This window comes from Priapulus caudatus, unplaced genomic scaffold, assembly GCF_000485595.1.
Source record: "Priapulus caudatus unplaced genomic scaffold, Priapulus_caudatus-5.0.1 Scaffold882, whole genome shotgun sequence".
Classification (NCBI taxonomy): Eukaryota; Metazoa; Priapulida; class Priapulimorpha; order Priapulimorphida; family Priapulidae; genus Priapulus; species Priapulus caudatus.
The window spans coordinates 106,849-117,175 of NW_014577943.1; the positions used below are offsets into that span (position 1 = coordinate 106,849).

Consider the following 10,327-nt stretch of genomic DNA (forward strand, 5'->3'; position numbering starts at 1 on the left):
CCTTGGTGTGACCCTACGGTACCCGAACCCACGTTTACCTCCTGTCGAGTTAGCTCTGAACTATTGCCCTTCACTCCGCCATCGGCCTGGGGCAGAGCGAAGGGCCCAAGGATATAAGAGCTGTCCACATTTGCACATTTGCACATGTCGCACATTTGCGAAAATGCATTGGGGATGTGCAGCTCTAGCTTATATCCTTGAACCGAGCCGGCCGCTATAGTTCTAGAGATATACTGTCGAGTGTACCTTTGTGATGTCGCTTGTTAACATTGGCCGTATTGTTTGTGTAGTTATATAACTTGGTAACACGTTTTCAGGTGAACCGGTGAGTTTGTGAGTCATGTCACAAAAAAAGGGAAAAACTGATGAAGACTGTGGCTACGTGGATTTATCAGAAAGGATACGAAACTACCAGGTACCGGTACCACGACGCTCGCACTTGCTATATGCTGTCTAGCTCAGTCGTGCAAAACAATTGGGTCTTCTTTCATGACTGTTTTGCATTTTGGCTTGCTTTGTTATGGAATGTCACAAAGAGACAGGCTGCTGTCATGCACTTGGGTAATATGAATTTTGGTTGGATCTATATAGTAGTGCTGAGAGGGTCTATGTCCCCCGGGGTACTGCCGGAACGTACCCTGGGTACGGTGGGGTATACCGGAACGTACCCTGGTACTATCTATAATATGCCGGACCGTACCTCGCCTACTCCACTAACGAGTCTAGGGAGTCGCCTACGCCTACTCCCTAACCCTAACCCTAACCCTAATCTATCCTAACCCTAACCATATCAAATAGTGACCAGGGTACCTTCCGGTATACCGGACCGTACCCAGGGTACGTACCGGCAGTACCCTGGGGGACATAGACCCTATGAGCTATAGTAGTAGCTAGGCTACCCAACCCATTTAGTCCATACGTTTAACTGGTTTGTAAAATTTAGTGAAAAGTTGTAATCCCGACAAATTTACAAACATTCTGGTTTCCAAACTTTTTTTCGGGTCTTTCCTTCCTGTGACATGGATGACTGGTATACCCAAATCACCCAAAAATATCAGGTATGTTCCGGTTCCTGAAAGGGTCTATATTCCTGCATCCAGAAAATAATTATCCCGCCTTCAATTTACAATGCTTGAATATACATTATGTGTACACCCTGGATTGCTATAAGGGTTGATGCTAATGATGTTGCTCCATGCAACTGAAGCCACGTGCTAAAAACTAGCCTAAGCGGGGTTTTTTTAAGAACTCGTACGGGTTACGTTGCAATTCCTATAAGATAGCATTATTAATTTTGCTTAGATTGTGCATGTATTCATTGTAAACAGAAAGTTATTTAGTTAAATGCAGGGTTCTCCCTACGTTGCGCAAACCGGGCGCGCTCACCCCGTTTAGGAAAACTCCCCCCACGTTTCAATCGTTGCGCCACGTTTAAATTACCTCCGCCCCGATTAAATTCCACCACAATAAAAGTTTGACAGCGCGGGAATCGATCGTCAAGAATTCCCATTCGACCAGGCCCGCGGACGAGTGTATTTTTACGGTACAACTAATGAGTAAACGTCCTACAATACGCATGCACTGCAGACCACACACAATTACAAACAGCCGATCACCCTGTCCCAAACCTTAACACAAACTGTACCGACTCGGCTGTCTTATATACAAGTGCCCCAAATACCGTCTATGGTGTGGTGGCGATTTTACGCATTACGGTAAAAAAACGCCCCCTGGACCCCCCTAGTTTCCCCTCCCCCTCTCCTCTCCCCCTCCCCCCTCCCCCTCCCCTTCCCCTCCCTCCTCCCCCTGTTTCAATTTCATCCTGGGGAGAACCCTGAAATGTTAGTTACAGGTATAAATATAATTACACTTTTGTGATTAGATTCTGGTTTGAAATGTGCAAAATAAATAGTGACAATAGTCACACGTACCTTTCTCAATGGGCAACAGAGTCATAAAGGGCGCACAAACACACACACATTCTATAGATTGTTGTTCTGCTTTAATTATGTTGTGATAATCTTGCAGAAGGACATTAATAGAAGCCGTAAAAAGAAGCCAAAAGGTTAGTCCTCTTACAGTTCATATTACTGTCTACATTCTGTTATATACTCTTTATATTATACTAGACCAGTTAGTTCTGTCTGGCATTTCTGGCAATTCATCCCTGATTGCTTAAAATTGGTTTGAAAAGTGCAGTGTAAACCTGCTCACGGCATATGCTCGAGCCGATCAGGCCACAATTAAAAAAATCTTTGTTGGTCCTCACCCGACCCAGGTTGAAAAGTTTGGGTAGGTAGGTCGGCTTCTTTTTTTTGAGGGCGGGGGTGTGGTCTTGTTACAGATTCAGCGTGGTGTCTACATGCTCGGGTGTGCTTGTGTGGAGATACCTTTTATGTTGAATGTTTCTTTTGCTTGGTACATATAATGTATTGCCTGCAGATTTATATCATGTACAGTGATACAATTTGTTAAAAAGAAAAAGAAAAAGATCATTGAAAATTTTTGAGTCGACCCCTTTTTGGCGGGTCGGTCGGGTGAGGGCAAACAAATAATATTTTTATTATGGCCTCAGTTTGGAGACATATACATTATGCTGTGAAACCAGCATGACTTGGGATTGTCAAAGGTGAACAAAGCTGGAAGTCATGATGATTAAGCCTGGCGCACATTGCCGAACATTTTCCCGAACAAATGTTCGTCCGAGCAAATGTTTTTGTCTGGCAATGTGCGGGTACGCCTCATGACCGCTGTTACAATTGCATACATATTGAAGAATGCATGGATAAGTAGATGACCCCTTTTTAGATATGATCACTGTGTGATATACAGCAACATAATACAATAATAATACAGTATTACAATAATACCGAATCCAATTTCAATTTTCTAGTGTTCTTTTGTGCAATTTTTATTTTATAGAGCGGAACTCCTTGTTCCGCGGGGGGGGGGGATCGTCCGATCCACCTGATCCCCCTCCCCCTGGTTACGGGCCTGGCCCCCTGTGCGCTAACGTTTCACAATTTCACATTTCTTTATTTAAAGTGTAATATTTCTTTGATGATTAAGCATGCTATCTGGGGTAGCACTGCGTGCATGTGTGTATGTGTGTGTGCCCCGTTGTGACCCCTGTGACCCCTGACAGTATGTAGCCGTTCTGGGAGCGGCTGCTGTGATTTACGTGTGATGGATCAGGGGGTCGCATGATTTCCTGATTGTTTATGTTACCATAGATATAGAAGAAGATTCTTCTAGAATCTAGATAGATCTTCTTAGATCTTCTTAGATAGATCTTCTTAGATCTTCATAGATATAGATCTTCTTCTATATGATGTTACGTCGTGGAACATATGTTTACGTGGATATGGATCATCACGAATTTATACATCACGTTTTTATACATTACGTTATGTTACATACATACATTATGTATACATTATATATACATTATATATATATTATATATTATAATAGAGATTATAAGATGTATGTGATTATATCAGAGGTTAATAATGACATTTTTTGTCATTATTAAACCCTGATTATATGTAATACAGTATGTATATATGTATGTATATGGTTATATGTATATGATATAAGATTATGAAGTTCTTGCCTGTGCGTGAGGATTGTATTAGGAGTTCTTGCCATATAAGCTACCACGTCATGTCTACGTACCCTGGGCCGATCACCCTTTTCTTCCAGCCCGTGACACACCTTTCGTCGGCCGAGATAGATCTGTTGGACAGGGTCACCAAGATCGTAGCCATAGACGGCCATTTCTTACTCAGAAAGAGCAGTTTTCTCAAATTACAACTCGAAATAAGATCGTTTTGCAGGTAGAAATACCCGAGAAGTTTGTAACCCTATAAGGCACCTCTTCTTTAACATATAAACTTGTCAAATTAACCTGTGACACTTAGTAGAAGACAGTTCTGTCAGTCTTAGTTACGCGTTGAAGCATACAGTGTCCCCCACCCAATGGCTGTTAAAATATCTCCTAAATTATCTCCCAACACCCGTGTGCATACGCTTGGGTCCGCCCTTGACTTACTCCCATTTATCCACTCACTCACGCTGAAGGGGTCGTTGTCGTATCAGGTACTACATATATATACCCGAGGTACATATTTGTATACACAAAGTGTACGCGGGAGACTTGGTAGCTAGCAGAAGTTCCCTAACCCTTACCCTAACCCTAACCCTAACATATCCTCACAATAAAATATAAAGCATAATACTAAAGCAACTAAACCTATCTCCGGGTACATATATGTAGTCCCCTGATCCGAACAACGACCCTTCGTTGCCCTCAACCTTTATTAAACCTAACCCAGCAGATGCCGGTGCAACGTAGTAATTAACCATCGCTCATTATGTACACATGAACGCCAACCGCACTAAAGGCGCGCGTACACACCCACGGCACCTTGATAGCGAGTATCGTTACAGTTACTACAAGCCCATGTGGATGCGCGTGTATAGCACACCATCCTCATAGTGGGTACACTTCGTTATCTTGTTGTTACACATACGCCGCTGTCGTGTGATGGCGCGTGTATACGCCCCATCCATCCTCATGGTGGGTACATTGTTTACTATAGCCTGTGTCGTGTGATATGGCGATTGTGTGTACGCCCATCCATCCTCATGGTGGGTACATTGTTTACTATAGCCTGTGTCGTGTGATGGGCGTGTATACGCCCACCCATCTCATGTGGTATATTGTTACATACCTGTGTGTGTGAATGGCGATTGTGTGTACGCCCATCCATCCTCATGGTGGGTACATTGTTACTATAGCCTGTGTCGTGTGATGGCGCGAGACAACATCTAGATCAATGCCGGACGAGCGACGAGCGACGAGCGAGCGCGTGACAAAACACGACATCGATCTCCCAGCGATTACAATGCGATCATGCAATCTCGTTCCCGCGTCACGCTACTGCTGCTGCTGCTACTCATCACTGATATACTGGCTGCATGCTGCTACTACTAATGGCGTTACTCTTTGCAGCTGGCTACTGACTGATGCTACTGATGCTGCTGCTGCTGCTGCTAGTGCAGCTGCTGCTGCTGCTCTAACTGGCTGCTGCTGCTGCTTCTACTGCTGCTGCTACTGCTGCTGCTGCTGGCTGGCTTCTACTACTAATGCTCTAACTTGCTGCTAACTGCTACTACTGATGCTACTGCTGCTGCTGCTACTCATACTGATGCTTCTACTGCTGCTACTACTCATACTGATGCTACTGCTGCTGGCTGTTCTGCTGGTGTGATGGTGGTGGTGCTGCTGCCTACTACGCTTCGCCTGGCTACTCAATTGCTACGCTACTGATACTGTTTTCCTGCTGCTGCTACTGCTACGTATACTTGCTACTGCTACTGCTACTGCTACTGCTACTAGATGACTGCTATGGCTATTGATACTGCTGCTGCTACTACAATTCTCGGCGTCCGCGACATTTGTTCTGAGACGACAGCGCACGCGATCGTCTGCGCGACAGGCGGCGCGGCGCGGGCCGCGGCGCGGTGCGGTGCGGTGCGGTCGTCGTGCGCATACACTTCGGTCGAAGTCGTTGTCACTCTGATGCTCTCGGGCTCGGAAATGATTCTCGCCGGTGAGGTAGAGCGGCAGCGTGGCTTGCGGCCGACGCGAGGGGGAGCTTGTCATCGTTCTTGCAAAAAACATAGATGGGGCCGTAGGGTTATATCGTGGGTTTGTGATGGCGGGGAGGGGGGGGGGGGAGTATGGGTCGCCGCCGGAGAAATCTCCCGCCACCGAGAACTTGTCATCGTTCTACAAAAAAGATAAGACAGGGCGAGGTTACATCGTTGGTGGGTGGGTGTGGGAGGTATGGTATGGCCCGACGAGAGACAGAAGAGTGGGTAGGTTGTTTGTGAGTGTGGTTGGGTACAGGTCACCGCCGGGGAAAAATTTGTAGGGACCTTAGGGCTGGAGACCTTTGCCTTCCCCTCCATCGGGGACCTTTTGCCTCACTCCTCCGTCGGGGACCTTTGCCTTCCCTCCATCGGGAACCTTTTCCCTTGGCCGCTTCCATCGGGGACCTCGGCTCCTGCCTCCGTCGGGGGACCTGGTTGCCTTCCCCCTCCATCGGGGACCTTTGCCTTCCCCTCCATCGAGGGATCCATGCACGCCTCCTCCTCCGTCGGGGGACCTTACCCTCACACCACCCACCTACCACCCGCACTGTCGGAGACCTCAGCCGCCCCTTACCCACTAACCCTAACCCTAACCTTATTCCCACTCAGTCGGGCAAGCTTCGTTGCCACTACTGTCCAGTTAACTACAGCAGGGAACAGAGAGACACACGCGGCTGCTGCCTGATAGGGGGAAAGGCGTCGCGCACGCCTCTTCGCTTCCTCTCCGTATAGACAGACAGACAAGCGAATCACTGGCCATTACGATGGAAGTGATGCGAAGTCGAGCGCCCTCAACCGGGGCCGCGCTAGCAGCATCCCTTTGTGACCCACACTGGGAATGTGATCGCGCGCGCTGGCTGAACACGTGTGGCAGCCGCCAAAAACCACAGACAACAGGAGTCGGTATATATCTGTGGCGCGGCGTTCCGGGTTTACATGCTCGGGTGGTACACGCCGACGTTTTAAATACAAAATACAGAGGGAAATTACTTTCAGTGGTCGTTTGACGGTGCCGCTGCTGCCGCCGCGATGCGGCTGCTGCCCCGCCGCCGTGTGTATGTTAATGTGTGTTTGGGAGTGATTATGGACGACTGGTGTCGCGCGTTTGGTGTGAAATTGCTAGCGGAGTAATGGGACTGCATCTAATTGCAATTAAAAATCTGTGTGTGTGTGGGGGGCGTGTTGCGTGCGTGGTGTGCGTGTACACACATACACGCACGCACGCACATGTAATTACGCACGTGCATACATTTGGCAATGTAATTAAGTTTCAAGGTGTTTACAAAAAAATCACCTCAATTATAGGCCATCCTTTTTTAGGCTTACCACCCCCCCACACAGTTCGCACTGTGAATCATTCCTGATCAGGGGGTCATTCAATGAGGACTACGTTACCCCTTCACGCCCCCCATTGTTTAGATACGTCACATTAAAATTTCACTCATGTTACACGAGCCAATTTGCCGCCAAATTACCCCAGCAGCAGCAGCAGCAGCAGAGGCGGTCTCAAACAAAGCGCCGTTCTCGATTGCCCCGTGATCGATCAACGCTTGCTTTGTCGTGTCTTCTTTCCGTTCGCATGGTCCTCCATTAAGGTTAACCTAGGGTGTTTTTTTTTTTTAAAGGAGCGTCACTCGTATATTATATATATCAGAAGTAGATAATGAGGGATATATATATGTATATATGATTTGCATACGTTCCACACTCGTATGACGTAATAACAAGCATGTCTTAGTTAAACATAATAGGCTGGACGTTTTGACCTTCCCAGGATTTACATTGACCTTGCCGTTGTTCTCTCTTCATACATATTATAATTATCAGGAGTAAATTATGATAATAATCACACATTTGTAATTATTACCCCGACTATTATGTATAGGCACATTACAAGCGCAAGTTCAATCATTTATATAATCATATAAATCATTATATCATCCAATCATTTATATATCTAGTGTAATAATTGAAGAAACAGACGCAACGGAGCAACTGTGAAACCGCGAACAGACGTCATCACTTGTGACGTCATCACCTTTGCCGCTCGCTGATTGGTCGCTTCATTAGCTGCTACCTGTTTCCCACTAACGAAGAGGAGTAAACAGGAAACCACTCTGATATGCTGGGCCTGACTCGCATAGTCGCAATCATTGAGCAGATATATAGCTGTCTATTAAATCTGTAGAGTAGCAATACTAATATAGCACATGCGTGGGTGGGGGGGGGGGTACGTACGATCTTCTAATTACTATTCCGTTCGGCTCACATCTGGCTGTCCTAGTTAGATTTAGATCCACGGTATTTTCTAGCGAGTTAACAGACGGTTGCGCAACCCCGAATGAAGCTCACTTCGCGGTTATTACTCGCATGGCTTACACTATAAAGCTTAATCTGATTACTAAGAATCTGAAATCTTCGCGTACATACCTGGGTAATATATTTGCCGCATTACATACAAAAATTTATGATGCTGAAACGAACGTATGACCACATGGCGTGGCATTATGCCACGACTACTCTATTGACAATGCTCTCTATCCCGCAGGCAGCGATAGAGAAATGTCATCACTTATAATTGAAATCGTATTAAAAATCTTAGTTAGGGCCATATTAGTATTCTAAGATATTCATCGGAGAACCAAGCGGTGAATGATTTTTCACGTGATGAAACACATTGGCCCGATTTTTACAATAGTGTAAAATACAGTGCCAGCATCATAAATAATGAAGACTCGTATTTATTTATAACATGGCAGTACCTAAAATAATCGTTGTCGAACTATCATACGAAGCAGCGCAAAATCAAGCACCGATTGCGTAACAGATGCCTGATTCCACCATCGACAGACTCCCATACGGCACTTTCCCAAAAGTCACCTTATCCTGTAACCGAATTGACAGCCTGCCACTGGTCAAAAGACTGTCTCTACATTAATTCCTGAGCGGAATCTGTCCTCGTACTGACCATCTACACAGCACTTATACGCCCTATTGCCGCGCCGGGGCTTGTGCCAGCACTTGGAAGCCGGTGGCCAACACATTTCCGCGCTATCCCGCGGCGTGTAGACGACCACGCGATTCTCCAGAGCGCCGAGGTGAGAATCGATCACTGTAAGTGATTTCAAAACTCGTGCGAAGCATACAAACACAAATGACGTGTATCCAAGGTGAATCGGTTTCAGCACATGATGTGTCAGAATTGGGCAAATCTCTCCTCTCTCTTTCCTCTCTCTTTCTCGCTCTCCTCTCTATAATATTAATATTAATTTAAATTATTAATATATATATTTATCCTATATATTGTATATATATATTTATATATACTATATATCAAGCAGCTCAATAACAACCTCTCGGAGGGCGGAAACAGAACGCCTACGCGGATTGTCGCTGTGGAGAAACGCAACACACAATATGGATGGAACCGCCCTGTACACGCACCCTGTCGGAGCCTCACTACAGCATTACATCGCTACATTATCCGAAAAGCATACGTATATATATATATAACGCTCTCATAGAGGCGAGCCATCACATGGCTTCTTTCAGGGTGGGGGGCAGGACCAGCAGAGGTAAATTTTTTGTAGCAAGGCAAATGTTGTGAGTAAGAACATAGGAGCGGAATCGAGCCAATAGGCCGGCAGTGGGGTATCGGGCCCGCTTAGGCCCCATATTGCTTAATGGTAGGCTACGGCCCTCTGGGCTATACATACCATTGGCTTCCTCTAAGGTAAACGCGGCAACATTGCTTTCTTCGATTCGGACACGAACCCGGGAGTGCTACAGTGAGCACCACCGTTTTCTTCTAAGGGGGGAGGGGGGAGGGGGAGGGGTTTCATATTTACAAGGGGCCACCCACACATTGATCCGCACGATGAAAGCTAATACCAGATATCAAGAGACGTGATACGCCCCACTGCTTCAAAAGACCCACATCCGCCTTGCACGGTTTCTGGATCAACGTACTTTTACGAGAGTAATGAAATAATATAAGTCGGGTGGCAGCAATAATAGAGTAGGCGTATAGTGCAATATGCGAATTTATTTCGTCATTAAGATTGGGCAAGTTTGTTTTTGATTCTGTATTGATCGTGAAATGGATGTTTTACAAGCGCCTAGGACGGCTACACTTCGCATATTGAAGATACTTCCCCAACAATTCAAACAAAGATCGTCCTAGTAGATCTCGTCTCTCTCCTCTCACCTCTTCTTCGCCATAGTCTCCTCTCTCTCTCGTCTCTCTCTACTAGCTCTCTCTCTCTCTCTCTCTCCCTCTCTTCTCGTCTCATCCTCTCTCTCGTCTGTCTCGATCTCTCATCTCTCTCTCGTCTCCTCTCTCCTCTCTCTCTCATTTCTCTCGTCGACACTCTCGTCGCCTCAGTCTCTTCTCTCTCCCTCTCGTTCTGTCCCTTCTCCTTCTCTCTCTCTCTCTCTCTCATCGTCTCTCTCTCTCGTCTCCTCTCTCTCTCATCCTCTCTCTCTCTCTCATCATTCTCTGCTCGCATCTCTCTTCTCCCCCTCGTCTCTCTCTCTCTTCTCTCTCTCTCTTCTTTCCTCTCTCGTCTCTCTCCACCATCTCTCTCGCTTCCTCTCTCTCTCTCGTCTCTCTCTCTTCTCTTCTCTCTCCGTCTCTTCCTCTCCCGTCTCACTCTCATGCTCTCTC

General features: G+C 46.3%; 1 protein-coding gene across 1 annotated transcript in view; it reads left to right on the top strand.

The window, feature by feature from the left end:
- Nucleotides 1–190: 190 nt before the first annotated feature.
- The window catches only part of LOC106814194 (stress-induced-phosphoprotein 1-like), a 16,867-nt gene continuing 6,730 nt past the window's right edge, over nt 191–10,327 (top strand). The window contains exons 1-2 of the mRNA XM_014818492.1: nt 191–415; nt 2,029–2,065. The gene's annotated coding sequence lies outside the window, so the exon portion shown is untranslated. The remainder of the gene's footprint in view (nt 416–2,028; nt 2,066–10,327) is intronic.